This window comes from Ambystoma mexicanum, chromosome 11, assembly GCF_040938575.1.
Source record: "Ambystoma mexicanum isolate Mex_15411 chromosome 11, UKY_AmexF1_1, whole genome shotgun sequence".
In the NCBI taxonomy this organism is placed as follows: Eukaryota; Metazoa; Chordata; class Amphibia; order Caudata; family Ambystomatidae; genus Ambystoma; species Ambystoma mexicanum.
In genome coordinates, this window is record NC_090934.1 from 1,480,502,189 (window position 1) to 1,480,524,710 (window position 22,522).

The window sequence follows — 22,522 nt, forward strand, 5'->3', positions numbered from 1 at the left end:
CTGAGTGCCTCGGGCCCGCCGAGCTACGCTGTGCCAGGACTCTGCTCCAGCCTTGAGGCTGCAGCTCCCTTCCAATTCCGGCTTCTGCGCTTGTGCGACAGTCGTGCCCTGCCCATGTAGGCCTTGCTGAAGACGTGGAGGATTACTTCAGGCAATAGTAATACTCTCTCCACTCAGTGAATGGTTTGAGCATAACTGTACATGAACTAAAAATCATTATAAATATCATATATTACATGCTCTTGGGCAATAAGAGTTTTTCATGAAAAATACTGAGACACTTATCAATACAATTATATATGGTTCAGCGCATAAATACACCATATTTTAAATAAAAATACTTGTGAACAATACATTTAGTGACTGAGCACGGGAACGATGCTCCGCGAAAACAGTGCTGATTGCAGCGTGTGAAAAAGAGGCTATTCGAGTAAGAAGGTAACTTCCGCCTGTGTGCCACACAGTAGTTTCAATCGATTTGCCACAAGCAAGGAAGTGATTGCTATCAAACACCAAGAAGATTGAAGGCGCTCTGCTATCACTGTTGCCTTTCATCCTGTATCATAGGTTATTTCTCTGTCGTGGGTAGACTGCAAAGGAACGGCAGGACCGTGCCGTCTACCACCACAATTTTAAAAACAGAACAACATGCTTGCAGTTTCTAGCAAATAGCTGCGAAGCACGATGCGAGACGGATATACTTTCTCAAATGTATTTTAAATTTTAAAAAGTGGCCAGAGTGTGTCTGGCCACTTTTTCAAATTTAAAATACATTTCTGTGTTATATATATATATATCTATATGTATAGATATATATAAATATTTTAAGCTTACCATGTGACAACCAGGGGAGTATCCAGCATTGCAAGAGTGGGTGGGGGGGGCAGAGAGGAAAAACGAAAAAAGTCTGGCTACTTCCCCTCAAATGTAGTGCACGTAATTACATATGGTCTCATTCGCACCCACAAAACACCTACCCCTGCCCCAATCTACCTTTTTGCTAACATTAGTGGCAGATGGCATTTTAACACATAACAAAAAAAAAAAACTTAAAATCATTACAAATGCAGGGAACTCATCTATTAGAGCTCTGTCCAGGCGCTCTGGCCCAAAATACATATAAACCTCCTAATTTGCATATGCATATGGATTGCACCAACAGAAGTGACTTGACATAAAAGAACTTTGCATCAGTCTTTGATACTTTGAGGCACCATGGAAGTAGACTTTAGAATAAGTTGCCATAAGTAAGCCAAGTGGCAAAAATACCTAAATTGCACGATTGTTATATATGGAGCAACTCTCTAGTCAGATCTTTTTAAAATAACAGCATGATATATTAACATACACTCTGCAGTAAAACACTTACAGAGTAAAACACAGAGCTGCAGACCTGCCATGATGTTGGGATGGGATGTTGGCAATTTAAGCAACTGACCACATCTTCACAGGTTTAGTTGACAGAGATATTTATTAAAGTTTCCCTTTGCATTTCATGTGCTTTAATAATACTTTATTTGTAAAAATGCTTTCATAATTAGCTTTACATTATATACATCAACATAGAAATATGTTGAGCAATAAGAGTATGGCTTTAGTTTTATTCTCCCCATCCTGCATGTAAAGTCACAATAGCATCATGCAGGTTCATGTGTGCCTAACAAATACCCTTGCGTAAAGCCATATTTATTATTTCACTCATGTATTAAGCGCGCTGTTAAAAAAAAACACCAAGAAAGAAAGCGTGCAACATTATGTACCCTTTCCTTCTCACTGCTGATCACTCCCTCTCATGCACATTTCCAAAGGGACAAACGTCCCTGATAATAGTCCCCCTCCTCCCTCCCATCAGTGCCTAATGGCTCACATTGAAATGCTCTGTTGACACAAAGCAACATGAGAGCTCCTCTGCTTCCCGGAGCTCCTTAGGACTTGGTCCTGGCAGCGGGACACCTCTCCCATTCAGAAAGGGTAAGGTGTCCTGCTGCCTGGACAATGAGCGTTCTGAGCAGAAATTGCTCAGCACACATTGTCCTCCCAGCAGGACACCTTTCCCGTTGGGCACCCTCATTGCCATTTGTATCAAGAATTCAACATTAGCCAGCTTTTGCTGTTATATGCCCATGCATGACTGGCCTTTGAGTGTATTAGGATCCAGGCTGGGCTGATCTAAGCCCTAGGCAGTGCGATAGGCTGGGTTGAGTTGTGGGATGGGCTCTGGGAAGGACTGGGGACCAGATTGTGCTTTAGGCTGGGCCTCTATTTGGGCCTCTATTTGGTAGTCCCATATAAATTCCACACTTTTGACTGATTAGAAGCCCAGGTGCGCCAATGAGCCGTACTTCTACCCTAGTTAGGTAATATTGGGATTTTTTGTGCACACCTTCCTTTGATGTAATTTCCTCTAACGCCAGATGCCACCTCCGGTGTCCAACCTAGGATCTCACCCTCGAAGCAGTTGCGAAAGGTTGAGAGCTATGCCTGTCGTCTTGTCCTATTGTCTACGTGTCTCATCTCTGTCTGTCTTGTCTGCTTGAGACCTGCCCTGTGTCCTTCCACAGTGTTCTCCCCATCCCCTCCCCCCACTCCTCCCCACTCCCTTCCTCTTCTCTCCTCTCCCTTCAACTATTCCTCTGTAAATACCTCCCCTCTCGAGCCCTTCACTCCTCTAACTCCCTCAAGTCAGTCGTTTTTCAAAGAAACGAGCGGGGGTAGATCTCCGTCTTCGGCTGGGGCCTCCCTTTGGAACAGCCTCCCTGCCACCTTGAAACTTGAGGAGAACCATCTACGGTTCCAGAAGCATCTCAAGACCTTCCTCTTTGCTTCTGCCTTTGCCCCTCTTCTCCTCTGCTGATTTTGCTTTCTCTCTTGGCATTGTGCACCTGGCCACCCTCTGTCCTTTGGGCCCAGGTACCTGCTCACCCTGCCACCCTCCTGCACTGCCTCCAGGCCACCCCTTTCACTGGGGCCTGTATCTGTACCCATACAATCCCCCACCCATTCTTTCTGCACTTATCAGATACTCCCTGACTAACATAGCACGTTGCCACTTGCCGGCTGCTTTACCACAGTTCTTCACTGTATCTATTTATTTATTTTTTACTTATTATTATTTTTGTTTTTCTCCCCTATGTTCCGCACTTTCCAATTTTCTCCCCCCTTCCATGCACTTTCCCCCTTTTCCCTTCCCTATGCACTTGCGCGTTCTCAATGTCACTGGACCTAGTAAGATCGTTGTTTTTGTCATGACCCCTGCCCCTGGCCCTAATTGGGCTACGCCACGACCTTCCATCATGGCCTTAAAGGCCTCACCATCTCGCCCAAAACTCTCTTGGAGTCAGTCCTGGCGCCTTTGGCGCCAGGCTCATATGTGAAGCAAAGAGAACTTGAGAACTGGGCTTGGCAACGGACTTTTGCACAACATGGATGCCCCCGCATAGCTCAGTTCGCTGAACCGAGCTATGCGGTCTAGTGTTTTAGGTGTGGTCAGGCCTAGGGATACCTGGGATACCTGGGGGCTATATAAGCCACGCCCAGACTGAGAAACACGCTTCGTGTTACCCTGCGCTTGGCAGCGTGATGCTCACTACGTTCTGCTCGGATCTTCACCAGCATTCCGGAGCCGGTTACCTGCAAGAACAAGAACACTGTTAGTCTACACTTACCTGTGAGTGAATCCTGCTCCTGTCCTCCGCTCTTGGCTCCTGGAAATACAGCAACTCAGCGACGTCCCCTCGATCTTGAAAAAGCTGCAACCTGAGAAGAAAAAGAACGAAACAGCATTAGTAAGCGTTTATACTCCCAATTCTGAAAATAACCAAATAATCGCACGCTTACCTGGGTTTGAATCGCCCTCGGCCCACGTCCACTCCAGCCCATAATAACAACCTGCAAGAGAGAAGAAACACCGATTAGCAAACAAAAGATCAAGAAGGCGGGGTGTGCTACGCGTTACTCACCGCTCTCCATCTTCTCAGCAGCATCCATTCTGGGATATCGCAGCGGCCTGCAAGAAAGAGAGAAAAAACAGGTCAGCATAAGAAAAGGCACATAGCACCGCGCATCGTGCTTTCACTTACCATCTCGTGCGCAGTCCCAAGCAGCACAGCACCACTAGTACTCTTCTTGCACCTAAGGAAGAAGGAGAAACATTAATAGGGGCAATTGCAAAGTAAAGGACAAACTGCCAAACCAGCAGACTTACCTGGACGAACTGCAGTCGCAGCAGGTCTGCACTCTGAGGGCCCGCACCAGTGAAGCAACTAGGTTGCGATGCGCCCATCCAACAATGCACCCCTGCACAGAGAAGTAGGACGGAGAGTGCACCATACAATAAAGCAAGGTGAGGAGAGCACTAGGGGGAAGTTGGGTCCACAAGGGAGGTGGGCTCCAGGCAGGAAGAGACAATAAGACTAAACCCAAATTCCTGTGTTTTCAGACCCGGTCCTCGGCCGAACAAGAGTCCAAGGGAGGGGGTTCGAGGTCAGAAGTGCTCCAACCAGACTGAGTGGCGTCCCCATGGATATCAGGTGAGTGTTACATTTTTGCTCTCCCCTCCCTCCACCTGGTCACGCTCTGAAACACCTGTGTATGAGCGCAATACAAATAAAATATCATATCCCTACCTAATCTATGGTCCTATCTGTCTCTCCTATCTTTTCTAACTGCTTCTCTGTCGACTATCCTGCCCTCCTCACTATATCTGGTAGGAAGAAGTTTAAAAAGGACATCCTGGTCTCCAACGCAGGCCTCCCTATTGCTGATACCTATACCAGTGCCTCCTCCAGACAGACCCTCACCGACATCCTCTTTGTCGTTCCCTCACCAGACCTATGGACTCTTCATATGGTCTCTGTGCTCTCTCCTTTCTCTTCTTCTCCCATTAATTGTGGCATCCGGGGGGACCACCTCCTGGCCCCCTTCCACTCTTCTAAGGTCACCATTAATGTTTACCTAAATGGTACCGTCTTGGTCCAAGGCCCTCAAGCCAACCTTCTCCTCTTTGATAGACGCTTCCAATGCCTCATCAATTTCCTTTCTTCTCCTGATGTTCCCTCTCTCCCCTCCATGGCTTCCTTGCCTCCCCCTGCTGTCTCCTCCTTGGCTACCTTTCCCTCTCCTCCTTTCTCTTCTGCCCTCCCCCCTCAGGCTACTTCTACACTTCTGCAGGGTGTACCTCTGGTTTGTACCCCTCCACAGAAGTCTTTCAAGGATGGCAACCTTGTCCATATTGCCACTCTAAACTCTTGCTCAGATGTCAAACACTCCTCTGACATCTGCCGCCTCCTGGAGGAACTTGACCTCGATCTCACCGAGACATGGTTCATGGCCAGCTCTGTCACAAGCTGACACTGTCCTCCCTGATGGCTACAAGATCCTTTCCGTGCCCAGATCCAACCGTTCTGGAGGGGGTGTAGCCCTGATCTTGCCTGAGTGAATACCTGCCTCTGTCATTCCTACTCTCTCTCTCTCTCTCTCTCTCTCTCTCTCTCTCTCTCTCTCCTGTCCAATACCTTACTGTTGCCACCATCTATCAGCCACCTGGTCAGATCTCCTCCTTCCTCTTTGAGTGGGCGGACCTCTCCTCTTCCCTCCTGGTCTCAACCACTCAACTCCTCCTTCTTGGAGACTTCAACATCCACCTGGATGCTTCCTGTCCTTCCTCTGGACTCTTTCGCGACATCTGCAACTCTCTCACTTTCTATTCTCCCCTCTGGCCTGACTTACTATGCAGGGCACACTTTGGATGTTCTGATCTCTTCAGACCTTCCCCTTTCTATCCCTCTCACCACTCCTCTCTCCTGGAGTGATCACTTTCTCCTTTCCTCCCAGCTCACTGTCTCTACCCCCTCAGGACAAGCCAACTCCAGCATTGCCACCTACCTTCTCTGTTATCCGACCCATGAAACGGGTGTCAGGTGGGGCTTTTGCCGCCACTTTCTGACCCCCTTTCTCCCATTGGCTAACTCGCACCCTGACACAGACCTTTCCATGCTCCACTCTGCTATATCCAATACTCTCGATGTTCTTACCCCTCTCATGAGGATCCGCTTGAAGCCCAAAGCCAAGTGCAACTCCTGGGCACGACTCAGACCTTGTCACCCTTAAACACAAGTGCAGGGTTGCTGAGAGGAAATGGCGTGCTTCAGGTAGATCTTCTGACAAACTGGCCTGCCGCCTGCTCCAAAGGCAATACCGGCTCTCTGTCTGCACCAAGAAGAGAGCCCACATCCAAGCCCGCGTGTCAGCATCTAACAACTTGGCCGAACTCTTTAAAATCTGCAAGGAGCTGGCCAATCCTGCTGCAGTCTCTACATCTCCTGTCTCCTCCCAGGCCCTCTGCACGGCCTTGGCTTCTCATTTCATCTCTAAAACTCAGGACATCCTGTCCTCTCTCTCTTCTCCCCCCTCCTCCCTCTACTCCCTGACTCTTCCCAGAGCCCTCCTTCGGCCACCTCTCCTCCCTCCTTCTCTGCCTTACCCCTGTTCTCCCCAGACAAGGTTTCTAGACAAGTCCGATCTATGAAGGTTTTGTCAAAACAGGTTCACCCCTGTTCCTCCAAAACCATCAAGGACAACACTGACACCCTGGCTCCTGCTGTGGCGGACTTCTGCAACCACTCCTTCACCACTGGAGCCTTCCCTTCCCCCCTGAAGCACTCCCTTGTGCACCCTCTTCTTAAGAAACCCTCTGCCGACCCTTCCTGCCCGGCTATCACCCAATCTCCATCACTCTCTTTCTGGGCAAACTCCTGAAAAGGTTGGCCATCTCCCAGCTTAATCTTCACATTGAATCTGTCGGTTGTCTACATGACCATCAGTCTGGCTTCAGAGTTGCCAGAAACACGGAAACTGCTCTCTTGAACATCGTGAAGACCTGCTCTCCAACCTTGACTCCAATACCCCCTGGGTCCTCATCTTACTTGATCTCTCTTCTGCCTTTGACACGGTCAACCATGCCACCCTACTCAACCATCTCTGTGATAACCTGGGTATCACTGATCAGGCCCTGGCTTGGCTGACTTCTTTCCGCTCTGATCGACCCGCCCAAGTCCAACTCGGGTCCTTCCTCTCCTCTATCTCTATCTCTTCCTGTGGGGTTCTCCAGGGGTCTAATCTCTCTCCCTGGCTGTTCAACCAATACCTGACACTTCTCGCCCACCGCATTGCAGCTCTCTGCCCCAACTTTCAGTGCTATGCAGATGACACTCAACTCATTTTCAGGCTCCCTTCCGCCACCTCTTCTCCTTCTCTCATCTCTAACTGTCTGTCTGCTATCCAGGAGTGGTGTGCCGCCAATGATCTCTGCCTTAATGCCAGTAAGACTGAGATTCTCCTCATCGGCACACCTGCTCCCTCCTTTCCTGTCGCTCTCTGGCCGGCCTCTCTTGGCCCTCTGCCTGCTCCCACCTGCCAGGCTAACAACCTCGGGGTCATCTCACAACTCCACACTTTCCTTCTCTATGCACATCTCTGACATCTCTAAGAAGTCACACTACCAGCTGCACCTCCTCAGAGGTATTCTTCCTTTCCTCCCTTTCCTCCAGAAGCTCACTGTCTCCAGAGCACTGGTTCGCTCTAGGCTGGACAACTGCAACAGCCTCTTTCTAAATCTGCCTGCCTCTACTCTCCGCCCTCTGCAACTTATCCAAAACAGAACTGCGAGACTTGTCCTTGGCCTCAAGCCCAGGCATCGTATCTCTCCAGGGCTGACATCTCTGCACTGGCTCCCAGTGGCTACAAGGATTAAGTTCAAAACTCTCTGCATTGTCCACTGGGCCTTCTGGGGCCTGGGCCCTCAATACCTTCATCTCTCTCTTCCTAAATATCTTCCTTCTCGAGCACTTCGCTCATCCGCCTTCAACTCCCTCAGGGCCAGTCGCTTCACCAAGCAGCGAGTTGGTGGTAGATCTCTTTCATCTGCTGGGGCCTCCTTCTAGAACAGCCTCCCTGCCTCGCTGAAACTTGAGAACCATCTCCGGTTCCGGAAGCACCTCAAGACCTTGCTCATTGCTTCGGCTTTCTCTCCTCCTCTCCCCTGCTGATCTCCTGGCTGAAACTGAAAGTGCACTGGTTACCTGGCTACCCTCTGATCTCGGGCCCAGGTCTCCTCCCAGCCAGTTGCACACCTGCACTGCCCCCCTGGCAATCCTTGCACTCAGTGACTGTTTTCTGTATCCCTACAGCCCCCTACCAGCACTTGATACCTTATGTCTGCACCTGCACTTGCCACCAGCTGGCCGCACTTATATTTATGGTCTTATTTATTTTACTGTTTTCCTATGTGCTGCACTGCCCCTCCCCCTTTCACCCAACACTTTTTCTTTCCCCCCTCCCCTGCACCTGCGCTATCTCAATGTCACCTGGCCTAGTACGATCTTTGTCTTGCTCTTCCCTCTGTCCCCCCTCCCTTGCCTCGTCGCGCCTTGAAACACATGTGTATAGGCGTGTTATAAATGCCATATCATATCACATTTAGAATAGAATTGCCATATATACAGAGTTCAGACAGATGTACTCTATTCCCCCTCAGGATCATGCCCATAGCTTTACTCAATACCTCATATAGCGACGCATCCATTGGGGTAAAAGGTTTTAAGTAAAGTTGCAGGCAATTCCACTGTACTTGGGCTCTTAAAGATGTTAACCCCAGCTCAAACCTAATTACTGCAATAACAACCCAATTTGGTTCTCCCAGTATTCTCCTCCAGACTTTAGACTCTATTCGATCCAACCATTTAGGAACCGCCCTGAAATATAATTCAATGCTGTAAAGAATTTTGGGGATACATTTCTTCTCATAGGATTTTAATGTCGGTTTGATCGAGTACCGAAATAAAAAAAAACATGTATATCATGCTAGGGGAAGGCGAGAGACTGTCCTTCTCTCCCGGCCAAGCTAAAGAGGCCGTTTTGCTCCCTCTACTGAAGCAGAGGATCTTAGTTTTTAAGGAATTAATTAGTAGACCATTCTCACCCGTAAATACAGAAAAGCAGCTAGTAGTCTCCTTATGCCTAGGCGTGTGTTATCAAACAACAAAAAGTTGTCCACGTATGCTAACCAGGCGATTATTTCCTCACCCAGTTTTGGAGTAACTAGAGAGGCAGTCCTTACGTACGTTGGTACATCAGATGCATACAAATTAAAGGGGAAGGGAGCATGTTTGCAACCTTGCCTTAGGCCGGAAGGAGTAGAAAAAAAAGTCCGGCATAAGGCCCTCTCCATTCAGACGAACCCTCACCCTCGAGTTCTCATGAAGGGCCATAATAAGTTTTAGCATACCTCTCGGCATACCCCAATAATCCAATTTCCACCACAGATGCCTGCGGTCCACTCGGGTGAAGGCCACGGATAGATCTATCGAGGCCATATAGGTAGTAGTAGTTTTATCTGACCAGGCTTTTTCTTGGATGGCCCTTACCACCAATCCATTAAGGTTGGTAGAGTGTCTTCTACGGAACCGTGTTTGAAAAATTGGGAATCATGTTCGTCGCTTTGGTCCAAGCCTCTAAGAGGGGCATCAAGAGGGAAGCAAAGATCTTAGTATCCGAATCCAAAAGGAACATTTGTCTACAATTCCTTGGATCTGATCTTGCTCCCCTCTTGAAGATAGGAACCACTATGCTGTATGCCAGGACAGGGGGAGACTATTTAGCTCAATTATGCTCTTAAAAAGAATTACCAGTCCATTTGTCCAATTAAAGGGGTCAGCTCTTAAGGTACTATTAGTTAGGCCAGTCGGGCTAGCAGCCCTGGAGGGCTTGCAAGATTTAATAGTCACCCAGGCTCTCAATGTTCACCATCAACTCAAATCCTAGCGAGGGTTCCGTCAGAGGTCTTAAAGGCGGATATTCCTGTTTTGCTTTCCCCAGAGATTAAAGTTTAGAAAAATGCATAACTCAGTCCTTCTCCAGGACTGAGCTAGAGTGGGAGAGGAATAGCAGAGCATCGAGCCCCTTGATCTGGAAAATGCGTAACCCAGTCCTTCTCCAGGACTATGCTAGACTGGGAGAGAAGTAGCGGAGCATCGAGCCCATTGATCAGGAAAATGCGTAACCCAGTCCTTCTCCAGGACTGAGCTAGACTGGGAGAGGAGTAGCGGAGCATCGAGCCCATTGATCAGGAAAATGCGTAACCCAGTCCTTCTCCAGGACTGTGCTAGATTGGGAGAGGAGTAGCGGAGCATCAAGCCCATTGATCAGTGACCAAAATGCACCCACGTCTTTGCTGATCAATACCTGAAGCATGTTTCCTGCATCTCTTTTTAGAAGTTCAGCTTTCTTTTGCTTACAGAAGTTCTTAAACCTCTGTTTTATTAGTCTGATTTGTTCAGCTTGCAGAGATCTTTAGAGTCCCCCATCTCTGAGCGCTTTGATTTCGCGCCTCGTAACCGTTTTCCTCTTGACTAGTGTTTCATCATATGTATGCAGATGTCTCCTATGGCAATAGCTTGTCCCATTGCTTCCACCTCTAATTATATTAATCATTAGATCCTCCAAAATAGAGTCAAAATGAGATACATTAAACACCCTCTGCTTCCATTTAAATGACAAAGGGCCTCATCACGAGTTTGGTGGTAACCCTTAAATGCGGCAGTATCGCTATTACCACTGCATTTAAGGGTCCGCCAAATCACGGCCTTGGCGGATTTCCCCCCAGCTCTGAGCTGGGGGGAAATCCGCAGCAAAATTGCTGATTTTTGGCACTATTACCACCGGCGGGAAATCCGCCGGCGGTAATAGTGCACATTTTTCCCATTGGGCCCAATGGGGAATGGGCACTAACCGTTCCGCTAAACCCGTGATCCGGTGCTAATAGCGCCGGGGGATTTGGTGGTAGGGCTAATAGCGCCTGCGGTAATACCGCCGGCGTTACCGCCCAACTCGTGATGAGGCCCATAGCAGACATTACCCGATTTAGTGAGTAAATTAAAGTATCTAAATTTCATGGAGATCACTTAATCCCATTACAACCTGCTAGGACAGTGAAGTCTGTTGGTCGCCTCTCCAAATGTTGAGTAGGTTTGTAACTAAGATGGACTTCAAATGTGGCACTAAGAATGCAATGGTCACTCCATGAATGTTTTCCAATACTAAACTCAGTGCATAGCTCAAAGAGGGAGAGGCCCACAAAAATGTAGTCTAATGTTGACTCACTAGTACCTCTGAACAATGTGGAGCCCCCCCCCCCCCCTGTTTACCAAGCTGGTCATTCAGCAGTTTTAGCCCCACAGGAGACAGCTGCACATAGCCATTTCGGCCCTGCCTATGATTTCTGCTTTAAATTTGTTAAGATCGGCATCCCGTCCCATGTGTTAGCTGTAGTTTTGGATAGGAGACAATCAGCATTAAAATCCCCACCCAAAACCACCTGCCGAAGTCCCCTCTTCAGCTGCCTGGTGGAAATAAAATCATTTAAGGCACAGATGAATTCCTCCAGTGGTCCCATTCCCCTGTGCCAGTAAATGTTGACTAATAGGAGACTCAGTTTGTCTCCAGGGGTAGCAACGTCCACAGCAAGGATCCCATATGTGGAGTTTGACACCTCCCAGGCTATTAAACCCAAACCGATGTGAATGGCTGTGGCCAGGCCACCTGCTGGTCAGCCCCCTGAGCTAGGTTTTGCTGCCTGTGAGAAAATGCAGAAACCATCTAGTAGCGGTGGTGACGTGAGACAGGTTTCCTGCAGAAAAATAACAGAGCCCCTTTTCAAAGTCTCAGTGGTTTCCACATTAGTTAGAAGATGGCTGTTGCGCTTGGAATTCCAGGCCAGCAGTTTTAGTTCTCTGGCTCCCCTGGAGAGGACCCTGGCCCTCTTGTCATCATCGTCCCCTCCTTTGAACCCAAGCCGGAGTCACAATGTGCCTAATTTGTTCACTTATCACTTTGTGACCCCAAACAAAACCTAGATGTGGATTGCCACAGTTAGTCTGGCACTGCCCTACAGTGGCTTTTAACCAAAGGGGAGGTAAGTCTGAACCAAGTTCCCTTCCCTGATCCACATTAAAACCCAGCCTCTGCAAATTATCTTCCTGAGACATTATCAAGTCCATCACCAGTCTGGAACCAAAGTATAGGCAAACATGTTTTGTGTCTCCTCTTACAGGAAAAAGACTATCAATGTCTGCTGAAGACAAGGATCGTAGTTGTCCAACTTTAGAGAAAATCAAAAGTACATTTGAGCGATTTAAGCAGACAGGAATTGAGTCGCCCAAAAGGCTGGATAGCTCAAGCAAATTTCGTTCCAGGTAGGCAACCCTAGACAGACTTTGACCAATAATAGGGTCGAGAGTTTGCCTCTCCTGAAAGTGAGGGCATTTTATGTAATGCAGAGGTCAGGACTGCAGATCGACCCCTCTACAAAGGACTGAGAGCTGTAGGGCTTCTCGAGACCCTGTTCCCTTAGTTTAGATTTCCTTTTGTAGGAATCTTCTTTACGTAGGGGAGGATGTAAGACTACCCCAAAGGAGGGGGTCTTGCAGGTCGTACTGGATCCCCTACAGTCCGCAGAGGTATAGAGTTTACCAAGAAGTTTTCCCAAATTAAAGCTAGCACCTTCTAAGCAAGATCCTCCGAAGGGAGCCTATGAGGAGCAAACACTGATGTTTGTTGGTCAAGTGTTGATAGAAAATGTGGAGTAGGCTTAGTAAAGTTCGCCTGCAAAATCACTCCAGAAGCCCCCTCAGGATTCACGCAGTATGCAGATTGTAGTCCAGATTTCAGCCTCTCTAATGTGTTACAATTTTGCAGCATCAATGAGGAAATTTCTGTGGAGGGGTATGGCATGAGGTTGCTATTCAGAACTCCACTTCCCTCCGTCTGCACCCCCACATTCATTAATCCCCGGGTAGACTTAACTGAAGAAGATGATATTACCAGGGGTTGAGTCTGCCTAGGAAGTGCCTGAGGAAGTTTGTCTCCTTTGTGAGAAACCCCTTGGAGTTGACATTCCTGTGCAGTTGATGGTCCAGTAACCCTTGTTTGAAGGCCTACCTCCACTCGACTCTGGAGGCTGGTTTCTGTAGCCTTATCTTCCACCTTCTCAGCTGATGGGAACTCAATATGACTTTTTAGGGGACGAAAGTACAGCTTCACCCCCCTGTTGGATTTATCCACTAGAGTAGACTTAGGGGCAGCTTCTTCCATTAAAGAAGGTAGAGCAGAGTTACCTTTTTCGCCGATTGGGTAACGTCAAGCAAGCCTTCCTCCAACAGAGGAGTCAATACCCGAGGTAGGTTCTTTCTTGGAACTCCAGCTTTTTTGACCAACTCAGGTAGGCAAAGTTTATGCACAAATTTCCTTGAAGAAGAGTTTTTCTTATGGGTGAATTTCAGCTTTTTGTTTTGCTTTGGTCTATCAGACTCAGCCACAGCCGACTCCTCAGAGGGTTTCTGATCCCCTGCCTTTACAACTGTCACAAGTCTCTCCCCTTCTCAGATGTCTTTCCTGTTTGCTTGCGACCTTCTTTTGTGACTTCCTCCGCACGGTCCGGGATTTATATAAGCCTGTGTGCGGGTCTTCGGATTCCAGCGTGCTTCGTTCATATTGTCCAGGACGGAACCAGGAAGGAACAATGTCTGCGCGCGGAGGCACGGAACCCGTGGCTCGAGCGCGGCAAAAATCCAGGAAGTTTGCTAAATTGAAGGATGAAAGGAAAAGGAGGAGAAATCAAGGAACCGGGAAAAGGGAGATCAGGGAGATAGCCCCGAGCGAACTCCGGCCGTACACGTCCAGCTACCACGAGCAGTAGCGTTGAGACGCGCAGACCCGCGGGGCCATCAAGCGGCCATGTTGGAAGGATTACTAAATTCAATCCCCTATGTGTCAGGGACCACGAAGTCCAGAAGGGACGCAGACGGCGGTTCATGACAGTATGCCTCCTCTGAAGTCCAGCTCCTCCGGGTTTGCCCGGATGTATAAGATGGTATCTTCGAATCAGCCTGGGAGCATTCGTGTTTGACATGGGTTCCCAGGTGCGCTCACTGGGAGGGTACCCTTTCCATTCGACCAAATATTGTAGTTGACCACGTCGGTATCTAGAGTCAAAGATTCTGGAAACATCATATTCGAGTTGGTCATTGATAATCACTGGGGTAGATCTTGGAGCAGTTCGAGAGGGCTGAAAATATGGGTTCAATAGAGAGGTGTGGAAGACAGGATGGATCCTTTTCCATGATTCTGGTAGCCGAAGTCGAAAGGCCACTGGATTGACTATTTCTTTTATAGAAAAGGGCCCGTAATACCTGGGAGCCAGTTTATTTGGTCGCAGATGTCGAGGAAGGAGTTGCGAGGATAACCAGACTTTATCGCCCACTGAGTAAGAAGGCCCAGGTCTTCTTTTGGAGTCGGCATGATGTTTAACGTCTTTTCAGGCCTTTTCTAATTGTTCCTTTGCTTCTTTGTGTACATTAATAAGGGTTTCGATCCAGGAATCAACCATTGTAACTGGGGTAGGGTGTGGGAGAATGGAAGGAAGAACTGAAGGATGAAATCCTTGACTACAGAAGAAAGGACTGGTGTTGATAGCTGAATGATCTGAATTGTTTTAAGCGAATTCGGCCACAGGTATTAAGAGTGACCAATCATCCTGGACCTTGGTGGCGAAGCAACGAAGATACTTTTCCAGAGTTTGGTTTACACGTTCAGTGGCTCCATTGGTCTGTGGGTGATAACCTGAGGACAAGGCACGTTGGATTCCCAGTATTCGACATAACTGTTTCCAGAAATGCGATATGTATTGGGGTCCTCGGTCAGAAATGATCTTGGAGGGTAGCCCATGAAGCCGGAATATGTGTTCCAGGAAGATTCCGGCGAGTTCAGATGAGGATGGCAGTTTGTATAAAGGTGTAAAATGAGCCATATGAGTGAACATATCCATGGTAACCATGATTGTTGTGTATCCCCTAGAAGATGGTAGTTCTACGATAAAATCTGTGGCGATGAATTCCCAGGGTCTTGTTGGTATTGCTGGTTGGAGCAGTAGACCTGCCGGTTTCTTATTATCATATTTGTTCTGATTGCAGACTGTACATGCCTGGATATGGATCCGGACATCCTCTTTCATCCTCGGCCACCAAGATTGTCTTTGTATTGAACATAGGGTGTTGGTGATGCCACGGTGTCCTGAATGAAAAGTATCATGACAGGCTTGTGATCTTTTGCCGCGGTCCAGGAGTGGGGATGACCAAGAGATTGTCCTTGAACAGATATCCATCCCTTGTCTTGAGTTTCCATCGATTGTTTCTCTTAAACTCCTTCCAGGTTTCCGAGGACTGTGTTGGAAGTCGAATATCTTCCAGGAGGGTGATTGCTTGGGCAACAAATATTGTGTGGGGAAACATCTTAGGAAAAGTCAGATCTTCAAGGGTTTCGTAATCAGGACGTCTGGATAAGGCATCGGCTATTATCCAGGGACATGATGGATTTGAAACTGATATTGTGCAAAAAAGAATACCCAACGGGCTTGACGACTATTTCTACATTCTAGGGATTGCAGGACTTGAAGATTCCGATGGTCTGTGCGGACCTGTACTGGGTGTTTGGCTCCCAGGAGAAGATGGCGCCAATCAGTGAAGGCTTGGCGGATGGCTAGCAGTTTCTTTTCCAGGACGGAATAATGAGTTTCACTGGGAGTCAAGGTGCGAGAAAGATAGGTGATGGGGTGTTCTAGCTTATCGTCAAGTTCCTGTTTTAGAACTGCCCGATGGCGTAGTTGGAGGCATCAGTTTCCACAAGAAAAGGGCGATCAATGTCGGGTTGAGCTAGGATGGGAGCTTATGTAAACTCCGACTTTAAGCGTTGGAAAGCCGTATCTTGGGCTGAGGTCCACTGAAAGGGGGTATCCTTCCTTAGCAATGTAACAATAGGGTGTACAATCTCCGAAAAGGCTGGTATAAATTTCTGATAGAAGTTAGCAAGCCCCAGGAAGGATTGAATTTGTTTTACAGTAGTTGGAACGGGCCAGGATAGAATGGAGTCTACCTTTGAGGGTTCCATTCCAATCCCCTTAGGGCTAAGATCGAATCTGAGATAGTGAACAGTTGATACATGGAAAAGACACTTCTCGGGTTTGGCCAGGAGCTTATGTTCACGTAGACGTTGTAAAACTGCCTTTACATGTTATTCATGTTTCAGATAGTCCTTGGAGTATATAAGTATGTCGTCCAGATATACAATGACAAAGAGGAACAGCATGTCTGAAAACACCCGGTCCATAAAAAGTTGGAAGACCACTGGGACATTAGCAAGTCCGAAGGGCATAACCAGGTATTCAAAATGGCCAAAAGGTGTTCTAAAGGCTGTTTTCCATTTGTCACCTTCCTTTATACGAATTAGATGGTAGGCACCCCTGAGATCTAATTTTGTGACTACTACTGCACCTCTTACTGCTTCTAGGATATCCGAGATGAGAGGCAATGGGTAGCGGTCCTTGAGAGTACACTGGTTAAGGCCTCTGCTGGTTTTCTTGCGAGTTTTCAGAGGACTTTGGTACGGGATCTAGGAATAAGCAGTGGGACATACAGTGTTCTGAACCAAGAAACAAGGAGCCTGCTGCCCAATTGATGTAGGGGTTATGCTTCTGTAACCAGGGCATGCCTAGAACCATCGGATAGTGGGCAGATCTTATGATGTCACATTTGATCCTCTCTTGATGGTGATTTATAGAGAGTAGGACTTCTTTAGTTTGAAGGGTTATGGGTCCTGAAGATAGGCGTCTTCCATCGATTGCCTCTACTGGTTGCATCGTCTCTCGAGTTTCATGTGGAATGTTGTGGGTAGTGACCCAATCATGATCTATGAATATACCCATGGCTCCGCAATCCACTAATGCCAGAATGGGGTAAGATTCTTTCTTCGAAGGCGATAGAAGGCCTGAAGAATCACGAGCTTGTTTGGTCCAGGAGATTTCAAGGAAGGAATTGATGTGGAGCAGACATCATTCTCCCGAAACTGTGCCCCATCTAGGATCGAGAGCTGGCGTTTCCCAAAAGCTGTGGAGGAGCAATAGGGCACTCTCTGAAAAGATATTTATCGGAGGCACAATACATGCAAAGATCAGTGTGAATACGGCGCATCCTTTCTTGTGGGGTGATGGGTCCACGGAATGCCCCCAGTTGCATGGGTTCTGGATCTGAGGATGGAGACACTGTGGGTTCTGGGCTAGAAGGGTGGTCTACGACAGCTTTTTGGAATGATGATTTCAACTTCTTTTTCTCCGCCTTTCTTTCCTGGATTCGGAAATCAATTTGCAAGGAAAGGGCCAAGAGGGCCTGGAAGGAATTAGGGCGAGCTACCCTGGCTAGCTCGTCCTTTATTTCTTCATTCAAGCCTCTGCGAAAGAGAGTGAAGCTAGCCTCTTGGGACCAATCAGCTTCCTTCATAAGTTGTTTGAAACGGGTGACATAGGTAAGCATATCCTGAGATCCTTGTTGAAAATCAAGTAGACGTTCCTGAGCACTGCAAACCTGCTCAGGACGATCAAACATGGCCTTTAGGGCTTCCACGAATCCATTGTAATCATCCAGGAGGGCGTTGCCCGAATTGACTAGGGGAGTTACCCAGGTTAATGCGTTGCCAGTGAGGTGTGATATCATAAACCCCACCTTTGCTCTAGGGGTGGACAAATGAGTAGGGCTTGAAGGTGAAATGCACCAAGCATGAATCAAGGAAGGCACGAAGAGTCTTTGGAGAGCCATCATATTTGTCCACCACTCCTCCTAATAACACACTTTCCTTGGTAGCGGAATCACGAGACAATACCAGCTGCTTTAAGGCAGCGTTCTCAACCTTAAGGTTTTGCACTCCTGTGGTGAGTTCCTGCATGCCTCGCATGAGGTCTTGAACCGCGGCTTCCATCCCTGTATCCGTAACGATTTTTAAGCGTCTCAATCTGTCACAAGTCTCTCCCTTTCTCACCTGCTTTTCCTGTTTGCTTGCAACCTTCTTTTGTAACTTCCTCCGCACGGTCCGGGATTTATATAAGCCCGCACGCGGGTCGTCGGATTCCAGCATGCTTCGTTGTCCAGGACGGAACCAAGAAGGAACAATGTCCGCGCGCGGAGGCACGGAACCCGTGGCTCGATCGCGGCGAAAATCCAGGAAGTTTAGTAAGTTGAAGGATGAAAGGAAAAGGAGGAGGAATCAAGGAACTGGGAAAAAGGAGATCAGGAAGATAGCCCCGAGCGAACTCCGGCAGCACACGTCCAGCTACGGCGAGCAGTAGCGTTGAGATGCACAGAGCTGCGGCGGCGTGTCTGTTTTGTAGAACGTAGAGCGTGTAACGCAGAGACTGGCAAGCAGCGTTCCGCATCAAGCGGCCATGTTGGAAGGATTACTGAGTTCAATCACCTATGTGTCAGGGACCACGAAGTCCAGCAGGGACGCAGACGGCGGTTCATGACAACAACCCCCAGAGTTACGACTTCCCCTCTTAGATTAAGTTCAGTATTGATTGCCTGGGAGACCAGAACAGGATCTTCCCAGGTTGATTCATCGATGACAATCACTCTGTCTTCTTTATCTCTCGGGATGGGTATATTCAAGGGTTTCTCCAAAATCCCAATCGGACCAAATGACACTGTGTGCCCCCGGCATGCTTCCAGATCTTCAACCTTTAAGCAAATAGTGTTCAGCATTGTGGTGTGGGTTTTTACTTCCTCCCAGATGTTGTCGTAAAGACGCAAGAAAGAACTCACCATATTGAGGGCAGACAGGCTAGGTGAGGTAACTTAACCATGTCATCTGCTTCTTTAAGAGTATGATGAATGGGACCATCATCTGTATGCTCAGTAAATTCCAAAAGGTATTGGGGAAGCTACTCCCCCATCTTCTTGGGCCATAAAGTCGTCAGGTCCGTTGGACAACCTATTCGCGAGGCATCACAAGTCTGCTGGATCACACTACTCTGAACTTCAATAGTGTCCAGACCGATGTCCGCATCCGCGTGTTAAATGATGCTCATGTCCGTTAGCACGTTCATCCTAGTGGAGTCTAGGATAGCTGCACAACAAATGGGATTTACAGCACATATTTCCATGCTCGGGGGAAAGTCTGTAATTTTCTGCCCTCCTATAGGAGAGAGTGGATGGCATACCATGCGACTTGGCGCACCTTTGTAAGTCTTTTCCCATTGCTTCTTTATAGAGGGATGTTGAACTTCATAGGACAACAGGCTCTGCCGTTCCATTAGAGACTCTGTACTGGGAGTGATCTATTTCCCCAGTGCAGCAGGAGATACCAAAATGGTCCAAGAGTCCCTCAACATAATCTTGGGCTGGACTGGGCCACAGGTTTCAAATGGGATCCTCGAGGAAGGGCCAGGTTCTTGGGGGGGTAGGCTGGAGAATGTTATGTGAGTTGGACTGGCTCCTCAGGCCAATACGAAAAACCTTGATTTTTAAAGCAATGTTTGTTTCCTGCACCATTTCTGGCTCAAAGGGCGAATATTAAACCCCACAGTTACCAGAATGGATGATTGGGAGCAACAGAGGGCAAACATTGTAAGTCTGCCTTGTGCACAGTTTTCCCCCCACAGACAGTGAAGTCAATTAAAGCAAAACAGGCTTTGTGGGGGGTTTCCACAGATTAATTGTGGCCCTTAAAGCAGCGAACAAGTAGCTTCTAACAGCAATAAATGTCAGGTTAGCCTGATACGTCTGGCTTTATTTAGCTTATCTGGAGGTAGGATGGTGTACCTGCAATCCAGTACTTAGATGTTCTCCGTACCGCCGAAGACCGCCAAAGTCCCAGCGCCGACTCTGCGATGCTCCGCATGGAACTTGGGTATTTGCAGGTTAAGCTCCTCCTCTCTCAAGCCAACAGTGTAGACAGACTGTGTCACCGCCAAAGACTCAGCGGCGACTCCGCAACGCTCAGCATGGAGCTTGGGAATTTGCAAGGTAAGCTCCTCCTCTCTCAAGCCAACAGTGTAGACGGAATTCAGACAGACTGTCAAAGACTCAGCGCCGACTCCACTCTCAACCTTTCATCAACACCCGATTTTGTATTTGGCGGGTGAAAGCCCATTGATTCCTCTAGGCATATAGGGAGCTTGGCGGGTGAGAGAGCTGCCTAAGTGGCGGGTAAGACCCGCCAAAAGCATGTGAGTTGAGAGGTATGCTCTTGGAACAATTGATGCAGCCTTTGGCTTTAAACAGTTTTATTGAAAATATTTATGACACAGAGCAAGTAACACTACAGCACTTACCAAGTCCCTCCGACAGGGTACGTACATGCCCACATTCCGTGGCACCTGGGAGGGGTGGCACCTGGGAGAGAGATTTCATCAGAGAAATCGGAAGACAAAAACGTTCCCATAGGAATGCATAGGGAAATAGCAATATTTTTCACTGAAAAATCAGGAGTCTCCTGCCTAAATCAGGAGGGTTGGCATGTATGAGGGTGACAGAATTGCATATAAGAAGAGTTCTTGATGTACACATTGCACCTGTTACATAAGTAAAACTCTATACACTTGATATACGTGGAGACCCACCATTTCTGAAACTGATGTATTTAGACAAGGCATTTGCTATTTCCAAAAATGAAGAAGTAAAAGAGATGTCTTAGTTAAAATAACCTAGACTTTAATGTGCAGCATTTTGCTTTGGACAACAAAAGAAGCAGTTTTAGTTCACAATCTGTGTTCTTAATTATCTGATTTGTTTATGAGCGGGTGGACACTTGATGAATAACTACAGATAGCAGTTTAATTGGTTAGTATGAGCTGTAATGATGCATGTGATAGAGAGGTATGAGAAAAAAGTTAGAAAGAGAATGGAAATTGGGAGATGAGTAAGATGAGAAGAAGAGAAAAAAGTGTATCCTGGAGAAAGAGATAAGGAGGGGGAACAAGCTATAAGACAACTGATGCATTAATCCATGTGCATCCTATGGGGGGAGCTTTACAAAGTAATTGTGTAGTATAATACAAGAGTGTTAATGCTCACAAGTAGGGCTGTAGACTGTCAGAGTATCAGTTAATGTCCATGAGCAGGTTTAGAGGCTCAAATGATTCTTCCAAGAAATGAGCCCGATCATAGGGCCTCATCAAGGAGGGCGACCTTTCCCGTGAAGCACTGCCCTGTCCGTTAAGCTATACAGACAGAGCTGTGTTCAGATGAAAGAGCAAAAAATACCACCAGGTATACACCAGGCTGCAAGGAATTGAGGACAGGTTTTAGAACAAATTACTTGTGAGGAGTAAATCTACACATTTTGGGAAGGCACTAACCTGTGTAACACGGGACGTATGCCAAAAGAATAGTAGAGGAAGTCATCTGGTGGTAAAAAACTACAAAGGGTTTGCTTCCGAAGTATCAAACGTAGGAGTCTTGAGGAATGCAATGAAGGAGTAAACAATAGGAGAAAAGGACTAGATGCGAAAGGGAAGGAGGGTTAGTAGTGTTAATAGGGACCTACCCCTTGGCGGAAAGAGGATGCCCTAACAACAATAAGAGTGCACAATTGTATAAAGCTGCATAGCGTCCAAAGTTCTGTGCACAACACTGGTCCAAAGGGATAAGGGCAATTCTACTGCTCCACAAACCCACACAGGAAACACCAGTTGTTTTATGTCAATCAAGCAAAAATACAGATTTAGGGGAGATCCAAGATACAATCCTTAAGACAGAAGCGGAGGTCGTAAACACTGATAGCCAAGAAGGAAGGTACCAAAAAATACGTGATCCACAGAGTAGTCAGGAAGCAGAGTCAGGGGTCAACCACAGAGATCAGAACAGCAGCAAATGAAGGCCAGAACGCAAGGGAACTTACTTTAATTAGAAGCACCAGCGTCATGGCGGTTTGGTTCTTTACTTATTTATTGTTCACTTGCTAGGCACATACAGGAAGTAAATACTGGTTCAAAGCGCCCACAGAGCCACAGGGAGGGGACACAGGAAGAGAAACTATTAAAATACATAAAAATATTAAAAACAGTGGGCGAGGGAGGAGGACAAACCTATTATGCCTTGTGAATATTCAGAATGTGCAAGTGCAGAGGGGAGAGGGAATGGGTTAGGTGCTGGGGTGCTCATGTGTGAGCAGCAGGTGAAGTGCAATGTAAGGTAAGTGTGATCCTACTGGGGTGGCGGGTGAGCCGAGGCAAGTGCAGAGGATAGACAGAAGCTGGGGCGATTTGGTGTGGGAGGTCAGGGCCCTGAGGATGCATAAGGGCCCTGGACACCAAACAAGCAACTGTGAGATTAGCAGAGGAGAGAGGGAGGGAGGGAAGGAGGAGGTCAAGAGGACGGTCTTGAGGATCCTTCGGAAATTTAAGAAAGTCCTGCTCAAGAGGAAGGGGGAGGCTGTTCCAAAGAATGGAGCCAGCTGAGGAAAGCGATCGACCACATGCCCTCTGTTTAGCTAAATGCTTTACAAACAAGGAGATGGTGCCAGAGGAGCGCAGAGGTCCAGCGGGGAATATTTACTAAGAGAGAGTTGTAGATTGTGTGGTCCCCGGCCCCAGAAAGCCTTGTGGATGATACAAAGGAATTTTAATTTAAACCCTGAAACAACCGGG